Raw genomic sequence first — 20,847 nt, forward strand, 5'->3', positions numbered from 1 at the left:
GAATATTGTCGAAATAAACCTTTATTCGAATAAATAATTATTCCAGCAAAAGTTTTATCTTAATTGTCACTTGCTCTGTTCTTTTACCGTAGTTGATGTTATTCGAGTAATAGCATCAACAGACGCGGTTGCGTCTGGAAGCTAATTCCCCTTCCCCCTCTACCCATAGGCACACTGAGCGACCATGTCTCTATACACGAATGCTAGCGAAATATTTAGGTTTTCAATCAAGTTACCAGCAAAAGATCGATGTGATTTCCACAGATTAGCGTTTAGAAAATACTGGTGGCTTAAGGGCGGATGTGCATATGCCAGAACTTTACGCGCGCTGGCAGAGACACATAAGTCGAAACTAGCTGTGGTTCGACTGAGGTATCGATCTGGTGGAGTGCCTTTCTGAATCTCCATTGTATATACTCGTTATATTTTTTGTTATCTAGTTAAATAAGAATTAGTTATAAGTTTTAGTTTAATAACAAAACCAGAACGGTATATGGGTTTTTCTGGACATTTTCCCCATATAATCATTGCATTAACGGTGCAACAAATGGTTACCTAGATGGGGCTACCGCACTATTAGACTGTAGTATAAGCAAAAATAGTACAAGACTGAGTGGCTACGAGTTTCAGAACTCTGAACAAGTAGCCCGTGCCATTCTTATAGTCATAAGAGGTTAAACAATGGCAGTTTTTTTTTTAGATTTATTGAAGCCTTATATTTGTAAGATAGAACTTTGTAATGTCCTTCAATAAATACTTTTTCAAAAAAAAAAAAGAAAAAGAATGCTAGCGAAATGGGTACGACGCCATAGCTTTTTTGGCCTTCTTATCTTATCTTAGACATAGTTCTGGTGTTTTAACATGATTTAGCGAATTATTATTTTTTTTAACCCAATTGTCGTTTTACTTAATATTTCAAGCTGTTTTTCTAAAAGATAAAAGAATTATTCTGAATTAACAGTTATGAAAATGATACTGTTTTTACGAGACAGTCAGACGTCACGTAGCGCTAGTACTTGACGCCAGCAGATGTCGCTATTCTCGTTTTACATCTCCACTTGACGCCAGTAGATGTCGCTATTCTCGTTTTACATCTCCACTTGACGCCAGTAGATGTCGCCTTTCGAAAGCAGAATCAACAGACGAAAACCTTTTTCCAGAAATCTTATAATGTCACTTCTCTGCCCTACCCCCCTCAAATACATGAAAAAGTCGAGGACAAAAAAGAGTATTATTTGTACTTCTACGTTAGATTTAGCTGTACGTAAGAAAAGAGTGATGAAATCCCCCCCACTCCATAAACATGACTCATGTATGAAAGAAGCTAATTCCCTTTAATTCTCGAAAAAATTAAAAAACTTCAGATGCAAAGATTGTGAAATAAACTTTGCTAATTCCAATTGTATACAAATCAATTCAGTGCTCAGATTTTCAGCTTCGGTTTTAAGTAATTAGCAGGCCGTTGTATAAAAAAAATCCGCGTCTCTCTTAATCCACTACTGACTTTGATTCATTTAAATTAGTCTCTACCAAGTTTTTATTATCTTCGATCGTAAAATGATCTTTATACGGCCAGCTAATTACTTAAAACCGAAGCTGAAAATCTGAGCACTGAATTGATTTACATACAATTGGAATTAGCAAAGTTGATTTCACAATCTTTGCATCTGGACTTTGTTAATTTTTTCGAGAATTAAAGGGAATTAGCTTCTTTCATACATGAGTGATGTTTATGGGGGGTATTTTATACGTAGTTAGATTACTTTAACATCTACTGCTTTATTTGGAATATAAGTAGTTATTTGGTATCTGCAGGAAGATAGAAATTCTTTTCTCTCACTATTAAATCTTTCATTCAATTATGTAATAGATTTTCTAATTTACAGTTCTCTTTAATAAATATGTTAGCTGTAATTAGTAACAGTTACATTCCCATAAATTACAAAACACATTTCCTTTTATCCAAATGTAACACGAAATGTACAAAAATGGAAAAGATTTGTACAATAGGTACTTCTACATTACTTTGTTCCTCACGAAACGTTAGAGTCTCTTTAATTATTTTTCACAAGGTCCATTTCAATATTGTTAATAATTTCAACAGTATTAAAATATTAATATTAATCAACATTTACAATTGTGCAACAATATTCATATTACACTAAAGCTAGCATTGGTTTTAACATTGCTATTAATGCAACATCATATCATACATTATAATTACGAAATCCTTCTGTTCTTAAGGGCGCATTACGAATATCCTGTCGATACAGCTGATTTTAAACATGTCATTAACAACAAAAGACCAGCTACAGACACCGCGCTGTGAACGCTCGAGCAATTGTCTGGGCTATCGAAAATTTAATTAAACATTTACCGGGATATTCGTCAGCCCTTCACAGAAACCCCGCATATTTTATTCATCCTGCAGATTCAATTTCACCTTTCACTAGGAAATTAGAAACGAACGTCACAATTCTCTCGGCAGTTTTATTTGCATAAGCTAGAAACGTTATCTATTCGATGATAGACGGGGTCGAAACGAGAGTATCGACAATTTGTCGCCTTTCACCTTTTCGAATTTCAACTAATACAGTTTACGTTGAAGCCTGAAGCAAGTCGACGAGCTTTTAAACTTCATCTTAAACTTGTTAATTACTGTGTCCCCGGTATCGATTTTCGCTCAAATTCGATAGAACGCGCACCCTCGAAGACTTTTTACAACTGCCCCGAGCTGCAGAAAAACTCTTTAATTAAAAATACTTTCAGCAGGGGCGGCAGACGAAAGGAAAATACAAGAGTATCCTTTTCCCTGATATACTCTATTGTTTCTCATCGAAAATCAGACCGCGGCTGCCTAAACTTGTCATTTCCTCTCGTGAAATAATTATTTAAATTTTCTCGAATTTAATACTTACACGTGAATGGTAAGGGAAAAAACCCGGGAATGTCGCAAAACAGCTTTACCGAGAACATTACGTTATAACACTTTAGTCCACCAGTAAAGAAACAAGGTTCAATGAATTTAATTTTCTCATATAATTTTCTTCTTAAGGGGGTAGACTACTGTGCAGGCCCGAAAAAGTAGGTAATCTTCTGATGCAAATTGTGGAGAAACTAATCAGCTGATTAAATTGTGGTTTATCACTTGATTTTGGCATATTGCGAATCATTAAAAACCATTATAAAAATTAAGAAAATATTAAATATATATATGTCACGAGGTGGCTCCTAACTGATCGTTTTTCTTAAGGGGTTATGCCTAGCCAGGCGGTTGAAAAGAGGCGAATATTTGTGAATTTTTCTTGAAGAAGCGAAAGCGTATATTTTTACAGAACTTTTTGCACTTAAAAGAGCAATATTTAAAGAACATTTGGTAATTTTTTCGTAGAAAAATATTTACGTTTATAATAAAATAACATGCGACATCCAAGAAGCATTTTTAAAAATTTGGTTTTGCGGTGAGCACTGCCATTCGTAACCAGAGTATCTAAAATCAAAAAACAAAAAAGATTTCGTTAGTGTATTAATGTATCCTCTGATTAACGGAGGGAATTTCCGAAAGATTAATTTAAAATAAAATGGCGGCTATTTAAAGTTGAAGTCCAGATTTTTACACGAAAAAATCACGCGGAAAAATCAGGATTTCAACTTTAAATAGCTGCCATGTTGTTTTAACTTAATATTTCGGAAAATTCTCTGTGTCAACCTGAGGATACATTAATATACTAACGAAATCTTTTTTGTTTTTTTGATTTTAGATAATCTGGTTACGAATGGCAGTGCTCACCGCAAAACCAAATTTTTAAAAAAGCTTCTTGGATGTCGCATGTTATTTTCTTATAAACGTAAATATTTTTCTACGAAAAAATTACCAAATGTTCTTTAAATGTTGCTCTTTTCAGCGCAAAAAGTTCTGTGAAAATATACGCTTTCGCTTCTTCAAAAAAAATTCAGAAGTATTCGCCTCTTTTCGACCGCCCGAATAGGCATAACCCCTTAAACGGTGTACGTCCTAACTCAAATTTGGATTGTCTAAAACAAAAAAACAAAAGTTGTCTATTAAGTATAATGTTATTCCTAAACATTAACGGACCCGTCTTTTAATATTTTGAAAATGCGCTGCATAACAGCGTGTTGAAGAAATTATGCCGATTTTCACGACGATTCGTCTGTAACTCCCGTAAAAAAGGAATTTTCAAAAAATGGTCCGTTAGTACGTAGAGAATGTTGCAACAAAGATGTCTGCCAAATTTGGTCATAATTGCATCAATGCAGATGAAGAAATCAGGTACACCGTTTTGAAAAGTATCGTTCAGCGCGCAGACATTCGAGGGTGTATTCGGCTCTGTATCTCCAAAACTAAGCTATATTTATATTTCATCCCTTTTGCATGTCATTCTAGAGATTTCAAACTGATATTTAAGCGGGCAAAAAGCTACGATTTTTCGACCATTTTACAGTACTTAGACTACTTAGTCTAACCCCTTAAATAATTTCTTGTTTTACCTTGACGACAGAAGCTTATGCTTAGGCAAAGGGTGGGAACATTCCGTATTTTGTTCTAGTACAGGGTGGACATTTCCTGTGTTTAACCAGTAGGTACTGTGGCCCGATGGAAAGAAGACGGTTGAAATGTCATAGGGGCAAGAGGGGTTCTTCGCTCGCATTGGCTCCCGCCGCCCGTGTCCCGTTTGCTTACTTTGTATTCGTCGACGTTGTCGCGCCGGCCAATAGGGATATACTATTCGGATCTGATATTCGGACCCTAGAGTTTCTCGACTGACTTCTTTCCATCGAGGCACAGTACTAGGTATACCAAGTGTTTAACGTTATCTTATCGGGTCATTTGAACTTTATAATCCTTTGTGACTCGACAGTTCTGTAGTCCCAGTTGCCACCAAAATATGCTATAAATCGCAAAATCCCGAAAAATTGATATTCCCAGTTTTTACCTTTAAGGTAGGCTCTCGTCACACCTCATCTCGGCTCATTTTATTCTTCCCATGCTTTTCTGATGTAGTTTGACAATTTGACTCACACTACGCCTGGCCTAGCCTTGGCGCGACTCCGAGCCGCGGATTCTTCCTCGAGAATATTTTGAGGAAGAGAGGCCAGGCGTAGTGTGAGTGGATGCAATGCCAGAGCACAGGAAGAGTTCTCTGAGCAACTGACCAAACACATGAACCGAGGCAAGCTCAGATAACTTCAGGTACGGAATAACCGAGGTGATGCCAGCCTAGATGTGAGTGCGAAAAGAAGTTGCGTCCAGGCGGAGCGAGGCGAGGCGAGGAGTAGTGAGAACCTACTTTTACCCTTCACGTACAGTTGCTCACAAAAGTATCCGCCTACCCCAAATGTGTAATTTAGTTTACTTATTTAAATAAGTAGTGTTGTTAGTTACTTAGTACCATCTACCAAAGAAATTCTCAAAGAAATTATGCTAGAAGAGTGGAACAAGATAAGCTTGAATTTCATAGAAAATTAGTTGAATCTATGCATAATAAAATTAGAGTTTGTAAAATCGCAGGAATATTTGAAGAATATTAACTTTGAAGTTATTTATTTGAAAATGAGCTATAGTGCAACTGCTTATTATAGAGTAAAGTGAGTTAAGTGAATAACAACTACTAAAGCAACTAGAGAGTCTTAACTGAAAAAGCCACATGTAAATAAAGAACGCTATTGACAAGACCTACTTCGATCTACATAAGATTAGAAAAAATACACTTGATCAGTCGATCTGTTCGAACAAACTCATTTTATAAATTAAAAAATCATTTTATAAATTAAACTAGGGGGCTACACCCCCACCCCATCGGCGTCCAACCCCACGGGGGCTCGCTTCGCTCTTCCTCTTCGTTACTGGTTCCCGTTTTTGCAAAATTCTCTGTTTCGTTCAGCAGGTGTTTTCGTTCCCAGACCAAACCGTGATATTTTCCGCATCTTTATGATTTACAACACCCCTTTTTTAAAGCGTTACAAAGAACTTGTGCATTAAGAAGAAATTGAATTAATCACGAATAAAAATATAGCGACCGTGATCTTTACCGCATCTGTATGATTTACAATAACCCCATTTTAAAGCGTTACAAAGAACGGGTCGATTAAAAACAGTGACTTCCATGATTTTTTGGTTATTATTTTAAAACGCAATATGAATTTTAAATTCGAACAGTATTCCATTAAACCTGTATAAATGACGAAAAGAAGAACACCAAACACATATCTGTATTATTTTTATCATATCCCCAATTTACAGCGTTACAAAATACGTGACATTAAAAGCGTTACAGAAAACGTGACAAAATCGATAAAAAAAACAATGAAATCCACCCTTATGATTTTATACATATAGGGTAGATATGTATTGAATTTAGGCAAATATTTTGTGCATGACCTTCGGCTACTTCCACGAATAATGATACTTTTTATAAATAAGCTGAGTAGAATTTTTCAATTTAATGCACCTGTGACGTCCCGTCCCCACCACATCTGTCACGCCGGTTAGTCTCCGCCAGCGCCGCTAGAGGTCTACTCATCTCGCAAGTCCTAGTGAGCCTCTAGGGAGTGATCGGAACAGCGTGTATCATCGCTGGTTGGTAAAAAAGAAAGAGACAGAAATACTGATAGAAAGAGACAGAAATACTGACAGAAAGAGAGAGAGAGAAATACTGATAGCAAGAGATTGCTTCAAGATGGCTGCGGTTATACCGATCACTCCCTAGAGGATCGAGAGTGGACGATAGGACTTGTTAGTGATCCTCTAGGGAGTGATCGGTATAACCGCAGCCATCTTGAAGCAATCTCTTTCTATCAGTATTTCTCTCTCTCTTTCTGTCAGTATTTCTGTCTCTTTCTATCAGTATTTCTGTCTCTTTCTTTTTTACCAACCAGCGACGATACACGTTGTTCCGATCACTCCCTAGAGGATCACTAGGACTTGCGAGATGAGTAGACCTCTAGCGGCGCCGGCGGAGACTTATTTCCTCTTAGTCCCCGTGTGTCTAGGGCAGGGGCCGTCAGCTATAGCCCTACTGATGAGTCTGGCTGACGGTCCCAAGACGAAACACGCACATCTTCTTTTTCTCCTCGACCTTTAATGCCAATCCACCTGCCCCGCACAGTACTCCAAAAAGCGTGACCGGCCCGAGGGATTACGGTTACGTCGGAGGCGACGGGGCAAGATCCCTCTTTACGTTCCGGAATCAATCACCAATCACCATCTCGGTTTCGGACGTAACACACCCAAAACAGAAGTATGTATATTAAACAAAGTTTATATCAATGTGAATTAAAATTACCAATTCTTGCTTTGAAATCGATTTAATATGTAAAATAGGCTACATTATAGGGTGGACGGATACTTTTGTGAGTAACTGTATACAGTACGCACTCGTTATAAGCCCGTTTCTACCATGCGCTGTACGCCCGGTGACTATTCCCACCATTTCTTGGAATCCTTCGGACAAGAGTGAAAGAACCCGATAACGTGCGAGAGACTCTTTCGTTTCCTCTCGCTCGGCCTTGGGTTTTTCTGACTCGCGCTATTGGCCGAGCGGAATAGTGTCCACAACGCGCTGTACGCCCGCCGCCAGCCCCGTTCGTCGGGCTTATAACGAATGCCTACTGTAATTAGTTCATAACTTGTCAATATTCTCCACTTTTTCTTTTATGGAGCTGATCAGTTTGCCATCTGAGAACCTCATTTCTTATTAATTCACAAAGGGACTTTATAAAAAAATGATAATTCCCTCTGCTGTTGACGTGATTCAGTTTATATCCACTCTACCTTTGACTTAAATGCATAATTAATGTCTGATACAGACTCCTGTAGACGTTATTGCTATTCACCTTACGAAACTATAAATAGCAGCCTATCCTTAATAATCAATGACATAGGTAGTCGATGCTGTAGAGTACATTTGTTCCTTGTTGTGTATTCTTAGACCGTCATTTATATCGAGGCGAAGTGTCCACTTTCGAAGCTTTATTCTTCCATTTCTAATAGCAATGAATACATCCAAGCCTATGTTAAAGTTGGCATAGTTCATGTCCTATTCACCTGAATCGCTCTGGGTCGACTTCCCCAAGTCCCTACGACACGTGTAACTCTATTGTCTTCCAAACCTGAATGCTATGCGAACAACGGTAAGAGGTGGAACGTTGCAGAACTTGGGGAACCACCTAAGAAAGACAACTTGGTCGCTCGCTGGCATTCAGGCATCCCTCAAGGAAATATGGATTCCGTGGAAATTGTCTCGAAGAGATTAACGGTCCTGCGTTTAAAGAAAATTAACAGAAAGGATAAGCCTACAGGTATTCGCCTGAACACCCATAGGTTTATGAGTATGTAGAGGCCCGAAGAAACCCACAAATGTAGGTATTTATTTAGGCAAAGATATAAGCGGAAATTGAATGAAAGTTTTTTTAACTGCGATGTATATTTACTAATTAGGCTTTCCTAAATTTTAATTTTAATAATAATAATTAAAGGATAGATGCCGCACGTCTTTTCGAGGCGTTGGCGTTGTCCAGTGGCTTTAAAGATAGATTCAAAGTAGAAATTTTTAAGGTTCTCGTTTCTCTAAATTTTAATTTTAAGTTTTTAATAATTACAGAAAGTAACGATTTTTGGCATGGGAAATGTTATGTTTGTTCTTCGAATAGTCACCATTTGTAGGAAATTGTGTTATATTAAAAATTGAAGGACGTCAAGAACCTCTACTTTTAATCTATTTTTAAAATCTGATCAAGTTTTTGACACCTGATACCTAGTTTTGAGTGGGCAGTGTTCGCCAGGCAAGACCTCGAAAAACATGCGTCTCCTATTAGCAAGGACAAGTTCTTCAATTATTATTATTTCTCAGTCACAGTGCGCGGAAAAGTAATTAGTAAATATGACTTTTAATGGAAGAAATATACAATTTATACCCATACCTTTTTCTAAAATATGTAATTTATAAATTTCTCCCATTATTTATACATTTTCTGTACTGAATTTTGCTATTTATCAAATATAATATCCATAGAGATTGTTCCATATTAAATTGGCAGCATCGTTACCAAACTTGCGTATCTACGCAAACAGTGTCTGAACAATTATTGATTACGCTTGTTTCATACAATGTTACGGACTTTCAGTCTGTAACAATTTTCGTTGACATCAATATTTATGGAATTACGCGACTAATTTTACGCTTCGTATATTAATTGTTTCAATACAGGAGCGTGTGTAAATTAGCGCTTTCGAATAATCGTTCATATGAAAACGTTGGATTAATCACTTAAAGCAATTTGGTATGAATTATTCAACTGTAGGTATGTATTATTTATACGTCGGAGTTCGTAGCTTCTGAAACTAATTACAAGTGCTTTCCAATGATATTCCTCCTTGGGGTCTCCCAATGATTCGTTACAAAATGCAATTGTAAATTACTTTTACCTAATACCAAGGGATTGTAAATGAAAGAAAACGTATCTTGAGTTCGCAAAAATACTTTTCAATTGTGTTCCATTTAAGTTCTGTTTGCATATTTATAAAATATTAAACATTTCGTAAAATCCAATTGATCTGGGTTATGATCTCTAAAGATTATATATAAATATTGTTAACTTTATTGTATATTTAATATTACACATATATCAATTGTTACAGTTTATTCAGACCACTCTGTGAAATAGCACTCTGTACTATCGTTCTTTTTCATAAACAACGAATATTGTATCTGTTGGTAATCATGATACATTTGTGTTTTCCCCTAGATTCGTGTGGTATGAGTGAGTGAGTGAGTGGGGGTCACAGCGTCTTTGTCGTGCATAGAGACAAGCGAGTACGCAGAGAGAAATGATATTGGGAAACCAAGAATTCCGATACGCCAACTAGTGACAGAAAATGGAACTACTGAGAGTAGGCCGAAATCCGTCGAAGTCCATACGATTTTCAGTGTTTATATAGACATGTTGTGAATAACGAGTGTTTTTAAATTTGTTTGAACACTAAATTTTTACTTATTCGATTAATAAATACTTACTCGGAATGATTGGTGGGATCCGAGCCTACTTTCAATAGTTCGCCAACTTACCACCACAGCGCTGAAATCTAAGCCACGCCTCCACTTGGTTTCCCAATAGAAAGATGCCTGAGTTAAATTAGTCTGTAATTTCACATATTAGTCACATATGTATTATTCTTTAGTTTATAATAAATATCAATTATTCAAGTTGAATATATTTTGTAATAGTATCATTTTTCGAATTATAACAATTAGGAGCCTAAGCTCTTTCTAACTACTACAGACATTTTACCAGGGGTGCCAACTGTTAATAATTAATAATTTAACGACTGAAAGTCTTCAACATGGTAAAAACATAACTTATTAGTAGCGATACAGCCTGAAAAAAATATATAATAATTAGTTTCAGTGATTCTAAAAAGCTACTTCCACCTTTAAAGCTTAGGGTGTAAATATTTTTGGATTTCAAAGTGTATAATATGCAAATGGTTAATTTCTACATTTTTTCGACCTGAAGGGAGTAGGGCTGCCCGTGTTTAATTTGTAAAAATATTGAATTTATCGGGTTCAGAGCCATTGCCTCTGATATCAAGTGTCAGCCTCAGCAAAATGACTAGAAACGAAAATATGAGTAATTATAGTGACTAAAGTAAATATGTTAGAATTGGGATTCCCCTTTAATTGGCGAAGGCGGGAATTTTTGGCCGCACAGTAAATAGATCCACTATTCGATAGAATACTTGATGTTTCTTTATAGTATCACATAAGTGAAATAGTTTGAACTTGCACATAGCGACGAGAAATACAAAATATCTTTGTAAGAAAAACGACAAAAAAATTTTTCTAAATTTTAATATCTCCAACAAAATATTTGTAGACCACATTAGAATTCTTTCTGTACTGCGTTATTTTTTCAATAGAAAAAAAAGACAACGATATTTTTTTCAATATGTATGCCCCATTTGGAATTCAATTCACATACCTGAAAATGCAGTAAACTTCATGGAAGCACTTTAAAAGAATAGAAGATGGAGACGATAAATGTAAATGATTTATATTTTTTAATTCTTATATGAAGGTTACAGTATAAATTATGCATATTAAGTGATAAAAGGTACCTACTATAAAGTTTCCAAAAATTGAAACCAAAGTCCATTTCTGTTCTTAATTATGTAAAGTTCCCCCCTTGCTCTGTGGAATATAATAGTCATTCAAGATACTATGCTGTCTGTAATGCAAAACAGATTAAAGGTTAATGTCCTAAGTGCATTTTGTAAAGAAGTAATTTTCAGAACTGTAATTCAAGAGACTTGATAGCGCGGCTTTGCTCGTAATCTAGAACTGTTTGTCTACAAAATTGCGTCTTGATTGAAACGTTTCTCGCTGAAAAGAAATTCTACCTTTTCCCCAGTCCTGGGTTCCTTTTCAACTTATAATTAACTTTGCATACAACATGAAATGAACTTCATCAATGTCTGGTTGTTCTTAGTAATGTACTTCGTGCACTTTTATAAACGTAAAAAGTTATTCCCATTTATGCATTCAAATAAAATAGAGGATTTAATATTTGGATACGCAATTTACATTAATCGATAAATATTAATATGTAATTTTGCTACTATTTACGATAATTTTGATTTAACAATGAATTTACATAATATAATTACAGGCAAAAGTCTCTGAAATCTTCTGCGGGCAATAGGATTTAAAATATTATTATAAAGGAACGAGTATTGTTGAAATATAAACTAAAACAAATTTGGAGTTTTCTGAAATCATTTCACGGTACATTAATAGGCGAGCATGGCGGAAAGTAGTAAAATTCAGTAAATATTTAGAATACAATGTACAGTGTAACACTAGATAAATAAATACTAAATACTATATTTATGGTAATAAATTTCACTTCTTATTAAAAATTCCACATCGTACGTTTCGTTTGATCATACACTAATACATTTGCCTAAAACCCTTCACTCCCCATTATTTATTTATTTGTTTCAATGTTACGAAATAAAATTTGTATAAACCAAATAAATAATTGTAGCACAGAATTTATAATGAGTTACCACCTTCTGTATTTTGTTTTATTTAATTTTAATTAATTTCTGATATCGATATTATAACTGAATTTTCTTGCAATAGTACATATTGATTGTCAAAATAAATGGAAAAATGATAGAACGCAAACTTGATTGATTTTATAGTTTATATTCCAGTGTCACATTTGTAGTCTTGAATTAAACTCAAAATCAGAATGAGAAAAATCACGACGATTTTGAAGTGCAATGGTGTAATTGGATTCTTCTTCTGCTGAAAGTGTCTTCAAATCAATTCCAGTGTAAGATTTCGCGACTATTTTTCTAAGGGCTTCACTGGCGACGAAGTTTTCCTGATTTTGGATATTTCTAACGTCTGTGAACTTTTGACTTTGAAAAAGCGACAGCACCCTTCTTACGTTCGTTGGCGTTGGTTTGATTGGATTACACGAACTCAGTACCGGCTACGTGATAAAAGATACAGAAAACACATATGTACAAGTCTCTTTGAACTCGACTCGAGATACGTGCCCAAAAGTCAAGTTTTCAGAACGACGACAAATACATACCTGTAGGTATGTACAGTTCAATATATGACTTTTGAAGATGCATCTTTTTGTCGAAATAGTTTCATTCGCCACTGCACTTTATTCTTAAATTATTGCTAGCGTTTAATCGCGTTTACTGAATGTGAAGGAAATTGTGATTAGTTCGAATTGCAGAAAGAAATTCAAAAATCCATTTTGTGAGCTTTTTTGTAAATTTTCAGAAGAAGTAACTTTTGTCTGAAAACTTTTTTTTATCTCTTACAGTTCGCGAGTTATAATTATAACACAAAATCGGAAAATAGTCGGAGTTTCAGGGGTCAATTTTGTCCCCTTAGACATTAGAGTGAATTGGGGCCGCAAAAAATGCGTAATAGATGCCTATATATTCTGTACATATTCCCAGAGATTCATAATTTTTTTAATTCCCGGGTTGGGAATCATCCCTGTCAACAAAGGGTGCAAAGTATAGGATTGATTAGGGTTGATTTGATATTCTGTTGAATTTCTTGGTGAATATGCTATAAATATGATAGTGTATTAATATAATTTATCAAAATAATTACTTAATCTTTAATTTTCAATCAAAATCAACATAAAGTATATTAATTTTCAACCTCCAATTAAATCTGAATGGATACAAAAGTAAAGTCAATTTTAACAAATTAAATGATTAGTATTCAACGATTAGTAAAATGCAAATTTCAAACTAAGGTGAATGTCCCAATTTCTGCTGATTTAAGAGGCAACTCATCATAAAGAAGGTGTAAAAAATTTGTTTGTGATCAAAATTTGCAGAGTAATTGATTAATTCTCTAATAATAAATTAACCAGTCGAAAACTATTTAAGAAAGATATTTCAAGATGTGTGGGTGGTCAAATTTAGTAATTTAATTGATGTAGTTTAATTTCCTTGATCTGAAGCCTTGACTAGAACTGAAAATTTGAAAATCTGGAATCCGATTTCTGGAAGGTAGCGGATTCCTAGACTTTCTAAAATTTAGTTTATTCCCTGAAGTGGGGCTGGTCAAATGTAGTAATTTAATTTCAGTTAATTGATTAGTTGAATTAATTGATCTATAAATGTAGATTTTAAATTGAAATTGCTTATATAGTATTTTTTAGTATAATGTGTAGAGATTTAATTTAATAATGAATGAAAGTTTGAATTAGTTATTAATTTTAATAAAGGTAATTTTAGTGCCAGTAACAGCGGTTAAACTAAATTAACCAGTCGAAAACTATTTAAGAAAGATATTTCAAGATATTTAACTATCAGTAATTTGTAATTAAATACAATGCTCTAAATGTCCGTATTTCTGCTCACGAAAAATAGCGATGTACGTATTTCAACTCACCATTTGTACCAATTTCTGCTCACATAATATGTTGCTTTTTCAGGTTAAAATAAGTTACATCTTCTATGGAGATGTTTTATAACACAACAGTAAAGCATAAAATAATGATAAACAAAAAATAAAATGCCTTCGAATAGAAATAGAGGTTACAGTATACATTGAATTTTGAGGTTATGTTACTAAAATTTTGGTGAGTAGAAATGCGGACATGACGGTGATTCACTTGAGCCTAAACCTAATCACCTGTTGTCTACTTAAAAAAAATTAAAAATAGTAAAAATATCTAAATCCAGTGCACAATACGGTATCTGTTTTTGTTATTAAATAAGAACTTTTACTGCAAAAATTATTTTCTGCCCAATTATCGAATACCAATAGTGACGCCGTTCCTTACCACAACCACACGGTCGAAAAATCATGAGTCTCTCATTTTAAAAGTTTTTCGTTGCTTATGCTGCACTATAATTAGCCCCAAGCTCGTGCAACACTCGCGTAAATGTTCAAATAATTTAGAATTATTTTGTTGCAACTACAGTACAAACGTCACGCTTATAATAATAAGAAAAATACGAAATGAGCAGAAATTGGGACATTCACCTTACTCTTCTAAACTTTACACTTTTCTAGTCAAACAACGATATATTCCCACAAGTTTTACCTTCTTCCATCCCGTTTAAATCAGCTTTATTTCTGCCACATGAATATATATTAAAAGTACTGATCCTAAGCTATAGTTGTGTGAACTTTCCACACGGAAAGGTGCTAAAATTCCCCGAAACTAAGAGTACAAATTATCGTATCCCGAACGTTTGCTTAACGATACCGAGCAGGTAACTTACGTTTAAAGGCCGTATTAATTCAAAGTCCGAGTCGATGATCCTTGAACATTGAGTTAGCGTTACGTATCAATAATTCCGCGCTATATTAGCCAGGATATACGTTGGATTATGAGAGCAGCTGCGTCTGTCGTTAAGTTCGCCGCATTAAATTAACCCCTTATAGCCTATTATCGATTCTTGCTCGCTCTAGCGGCCAGTTGCTGCGGTACACAATATAGTAGCAAAGATACGTGCGTTCCAACTGAAAATTGATGACGCAACCGAGCCTATATCTCACGAGCGCTAGCATTCGTCACTCACAGGCTTGTTCGCGCGGATGGAAACGAATAATTCATCGTGAAAAATGCTGCATTACTTCCATGCTCTCATCTGCGTTATTTTAAGTTTCTATGCCCAACTGTTGTTCAGTTGGTCCAATTCCGATGAAAAAAGAAGAGTATGTCACTGTTGGGCCTAACAAATGCTATCGACTTAATTGTTTAGTCAAATCGGACACTTGTTCATCAAAACGCTTCAGCAAGGTTTTGAACAATAATGCTGAGTTTACACCTGTCGAGTGTTTGGCCGAGTGAGTCCACTGAGCCGAGCACTCGCCGAGTCTGAACGCATATTCTAGTACTCGGTCGAGTAATTCGGCGGGCGAGATTCTCACTCGGCCGAGTAGCAGACCGGTGACTCGGCCGAGTCACTCGTCAGGTGTAAGCCTGCCTTAAGGGGAGGTTCTGGTCTAGAGCCCCAAAAAATAGGTGATATTTAGGAATTAATTAAAGGAAAACTACTATATATAATTTAATGGGACTTGTTGCATTGTATTAAGGATGTCTTATGTTATAGAAATATATTTTTTGTTTTATAATTAATCAGTGCAAACAGCCCTGGGGAGTCGTTAAAGTTAAGGCGTCAAAAAATTGATCCAAATCGGTGGGACCTGTATCTCTAAAAGTTATTATCCGATTCGACTGAAACCTTTTTTATTTTGAAGATTATTCTATTTTCTAGGGGGGGGGGCTAAAAAAATTACAAAAATTACATTTTTTTAGAAAATAACGACACTTCACGTTTGAAATCACTTTTCCCTGTATTTTTCGTCCTTTCAACGCCTTTAAAAATTATAAATTTTCAACTTTTTGTAATTTTTTTAAGTTCCCCCCCCCCTAGAAAAAAGAATACTCTTCAAAATAAAAAAGGTTTCAGTCGAATCGGATAATAACTTTTGAAGATACAGGTCCCACCGTTTTGAGAACACTGTTTCGAGAAAAACGCATTTGAAGTTTTACGTGAGCGCCGGAGTGGACAGTTGTTGCCCATGCGTTTGCCGCTACTCAAATGCCTATAACTTGGGGAATTTTACGAATTTCAACAAATCCTTTTAAACACGTATTCCTAAAAGATTGAACATTCGAAAAATGAAATAAAAAAAAATCGACATTTAGACCAGAACCTCCCCTTAAAGTTTTACGTAAGCGTCGAGTGGCCGGTTGTGACCCATGCATTTGCCGCGATTCAAATGCCTATAACTTCGGGAATTTTACGAATTTCAACCAATCCTTTTAAACACGTTTTCCTAAAAGGTTGAACATTCGAAAAATGAAATAAAAAAAAAATCGACATTTAGACCAGAACCTCCCCTTAAAGCTCTCACTTGTGCAGTCATTTACCTAGAAAACTAGAAGAAGAAAGAAAAAGGCGTTAATGTGTTCAGCCTCTGTCCCTGTTCTGTGAAAGATTGTTCAAGGAAAAGTTTAAGTTGTTATGCTCTATCATCAGTTGATGAATTTTAGGAGCTGAAATGGTAAACGACATAAGAGTCAGTAGTTAAAATTTTCAGTGGATTCTAAAAGCGCAGAAACGATTGGCTGAAACACTCGGACACCTATTTACTTATTTTCGACATAGATCCATCGTGCCAAGGCTCATCAAATCGGTGTCTACCGCATGGGGTCCTCCCCTTTGTAAGTGTATTTTAGCACGAGGGTTGGCATTTTTCCATAGTGTGCTCCAGAGAATTTGGATTTTGCTTTTGACGATCACTTTGTGATCTTGGTAATAAATTGGCTGTGATGTCACGTGCTGTAGGTGCAGGGTTGGTTCTTGTATTTATGTTCTCAGTCTCCTTGTTTGTAGCGATCGATGATGTACTGTTAAACAGTATTTCGAAGGGTTGCAAACTGTTTCCTACTGCTGCTATTTTTTCGAGAATTGCTTGAACGAAGGGGTTCTCCAATTTGGTATGAAATATTCTCATAGGTATGTAACGATATACATTTTAACCCTCGGACTACGGACGCTCGCAGTGACGCGGCGAACGATTACCGGGTCATGTGGACCCACTTTTAAAGTTTTCGTACAAATCTTTCCATGATAGTATTTTTTGCGAAAAATATAAAATTGTATAATTTTCTAGAGACTCAACAGAAACACTTCTTACTTCTTAGCTACTCACAGTCAACACTGTTGCAGATATCCTTCCGTAACGTACTCTATTCCCGCTACGACTGACAAGGGAACATCCCGAACCCGAAAATTCAGAAAATTCTGAAACTTTGTAAATATGTAGGGAATTTCCCCCTGATTACAACGCAATTTTTGTTTGCTGCCCAAATTCACTCTAAGGGGGTGTAATCGACCCCTGCAAAACCGGTTATTTTCCGATTTTCTGTTATAACTCGTGAACTGTAAAATATTTTTTCACCAAATGGTAGATCTAATTAAAACAAGTAACTTTTGTCTCGAAACTTTTTTTCTATCTCTCACATTTCGCGAGTTATAACAGAAAATCGGAAAATAGCCGAATTTCCAGGGGTTAATTTCACCCGCTTCGAGTGAATTTGGGCAGCAAACAAAAATTGCGTTGTAATCAGGAGGAAATCCCCTACATATTCACAAAGATTCAGAATTTTCTGAATTTTCGGGTTCGGGATCTTCCCTTGTGAGTCCATTACGTTGTTTAACTATCGACGACAGTAGCAACAGTCGGGTCACGCTGACCCGGTAATCCTTGAGCGAGGGTTAATGAATACAACTGGACCGAAAGCATGGAATAATTAGGCGACGCATGTCAGTCCATCGAAAATAACCGCAGATCACGTAAGCGCAAATCCAGCACCGAAGTGCCGTTGTATGTCCTAACATCCTTTGTCTTCCATTTTAGCGCGAAGCATGGAGGTTGCCAATTTCTTCCGTGTCAGCGTTAATACGGAAAAATACTTTAAAGCTCTGCGTGCTGGTGACAGTTGCACCTAAGAAGCCTGGGAAGGCGATGTATACAACGTAAATACCGCAACGCAAGCGACATGCAGTACACAGCGACCGCAACATACATAGAGCGGCGAACTTGGCACCAAAAGGAAACCAAGATTATGTACATCGATGCTGCTGCATTAAAACGAAGCATAAACCGTGAGCCAGCACGCTACGCTAGCCAATACAGAGGCAGCATTACGTAAACTTTGGTTACCCGTGTTACTTCACCTGCAGCCTGCAAATCCTGAACACTTTCTCGCGATTTCCAGCCTGATTAATGCTGCTGATACTGCACTTTGTACTTCAGCATTTTGGCTTGCGCGTTGATGAAGTTTTACAGAGTTCGTGGCTCGTGCCATCCTTCCAGTAATAGAGTCTCGTCGTTCTCACTGAATTTTCTTCAATGTGTGTGTGTGTATCTTGAGGAATACATTTGCAGATATACGAATGTGGATAAAGCTTGCTGTGTCATGATAGACAGTTTTGGTTTTAAAATTAGTGCTTTGGAAATGGAAAAATTGTTGGAATTTGGATTCACGTAGCAATAGGATTGAAGGCAACCTGATAAGTTAGAAGTATATTCTAACGTTCATTTCGTTTAGTGTTAAGGGGTCATGCTCAGTCAGGAGGCTGGAAAAGGGTGGTCTTTGGAAATTTTTTACTCAAAAGCTATAACACATTTCTCAGAAAATCTTTTTTCCTTTTAAGGATTGCATCTAGTACCGTGCATCGTATTTTTTTTATTTAAAAATATTTATTAATAACTAAGTTGTGGTTCATCACTCGAAGGTTCTCTAAAAAAAAGGCTTCTGAGGTAACCACTGCTGCTCGAAAGTCGATCATCTGAAATAAAAAATTCAAAAGAATTTACTTATTATATTATATTATCTAGTATTTGAACGAAGGATTTTTTTATTCGATGCTTTGTTTTCTTTTAATTGGCGAAAATCAGGCATGATTTATGATAAAAATTGAAACTTTTACTTTAAACATCAGCCATTTTTTCCCAAATCAATATTTCGAAAAATCCTTCGTTCAAATACTAGATAATATAATATAATAAGTAAATTCTTTTGAATTTTTTATTTTAGATGATCGACTTTCGAGCAGCAGTGGTCACCACAGAAGCTTTTTTATTTTAGAGAACCTTCGAGTGATGGACAATAACTTAGTTATTGCTAAATATTTTTAAACAAAAAAATTACGATGCACAGTACTAGATGCAATCCTTGAAAGGAAAAAAGATTTTTTGAGAAATGTGCTATAGCTTTTGAGTAAAAAATTTCCAAAGACCACCGTTTTTTCGGCCTCCTGACTGAGCATGACCCCTTAAGGTAAAAGTATTCGAAGGTTTATCCAAATGAATTTTAAGCACGTTCTGGTATATTTAGAAATTTCTTACGAACAGTTTAATTACGTCCATGATTTTCTGCAAATTCCATTGCATTGAATAAATAATTTGCAGCTTCTTATTGCACACAGGAACGTATAACTTTTAAACATTTCTGTTTTTGTCATATCACAGGGATTTATTTAATCAAGAAGTTAATACATTGTAAATGACTAAATTTGTTCCCTTTTTTTGTAAACTATTACACTTTCTTTATGGGAGTTTTTCTTTTCCAAAAACGAAATGTTGCTGGCCTTCAAATATCCAAAAATATAACTTAAAAGTAAGGACTGGTTTACTCACTTTAATCACGTTTTATGTTTTCCTTACATATAGTCTTATACACCTGAAAAATATGAGACACTAATTCCATTTCGAGTCTCATTTATTCGCGCCAAAATAAATGTCATCGATATATGAAAGACACAAAGAGGAAAAAAGCATACTTAAGGGGTTTTGCGCCTTGTTGGGCCGAAAAATAAGTAATTCTTTGTGAATTTTTTCTACAAAAACGGTTCATAAAATTAATTTGAGGTTTGGCAGACTGTTTTATTGTATCTTGAACTATTGTTCCGAATTTTTGTGACAGTGAAAAAAAAACATGGCAGATACAAAAAGAGCTTTCATCCAAAATACAAAAAATAAAAGAGATTCTTAATCTATATGAATGTGGCTATCTGTGCTAGTAGATTTATTGCTGTATCTATTACCGTTCCTTTTTTATTTAAAGAAGTTTTCCCGATTTTGCGGCAAAACCTGTTTAATAAAATCAGGACGCTTCGCCTTCTTCAAAAGGATGTCATTTTATCATTTTTTATATTTATTAATAAATCTACTACCACCGATAGCCACATTCACATAGATTAAGAATCTCTTTTCTTTTTTGTGTTTCGGATGAACCTTTACTTTTCGTCAACGCCAGGACCACCCGATTATTTCTCAACGCTCTTTTTCTAGCTGCCATGTTTTCTTTTCCACTGTCACAAAAAAATTCAGAACAATAGTTCAAGATACAATAAAACAGCCTGCCAACCCTCAAATTAATTTGTCGAACCGTTGTTGCAGAAAAAATTCACAAAGATTTACCTATTTTCGGCCCAACAAGGCGCAGACACCCCTTAAGTGTTTTTATACTGTCACGCGACGAGTAAAGAAAAAATCACCATATTTCGCCTGATCCAGAATAACAGCTGTTTCGCAAACATCTACTCATAAATAGAAGCCTTGCGAGCCGCGCGGAAAGAATATTACCTACATTATACTAACATTTTGCAGAAGCAAAAGTATTTTGAAGTTGCACACCAATGGTGCCCGAACTGTCCTCCAATTTCCAAGAAGAGAGGAGAGGCCTCGACGTATGTTCGAGTACGTAGCACTTCTTTGTAAACCACTTGAAGTGTGTTGGCTACGAGGCGGT

General features: G+C 35.7%; 1 protein-coding gene and 1 long non-coding RNA gene across 2 annotated transcripts in view; one reads left to right on the top strand and one right to left on the bottom strand.

The window, feature by feature from the left end:
• The window catches only part of LOC143375985 (netrin receptor DCC), a 449,439-nt gene that overhangs the window by 415,820 nt on the left and 12,772 nt on the right, over positions 1-20,847 (top strand). The gene's annotated exons all lie outside the window — the stretch shown is intronic.
• Positions 1-20,847, bottom strand: part of LOC143375992 (uncharacterized) — a 382,608-nt gene that overhangs the window by 233,546 nt on the left and 128,215 nt on the right. The gene's annotated exons all lie outside the window — the stretch shown is intronic.

Source organism: Andrena cerasifolii, chromosome 13 (genome assembly GCF_050908995.1).
Source record: "Andrena cerasifolii isolate SP2316 chromosome 13, iyAndCera1_principal, whole genome shotgun sequence".
Classification (NCBI taxonomy): domain Eukaryota; kingdom Metazoa; phylum Arthropoda; class Insecta; order Hymenoptera; family Andrenidae; genus Andrena; species Andrena cerasifolii.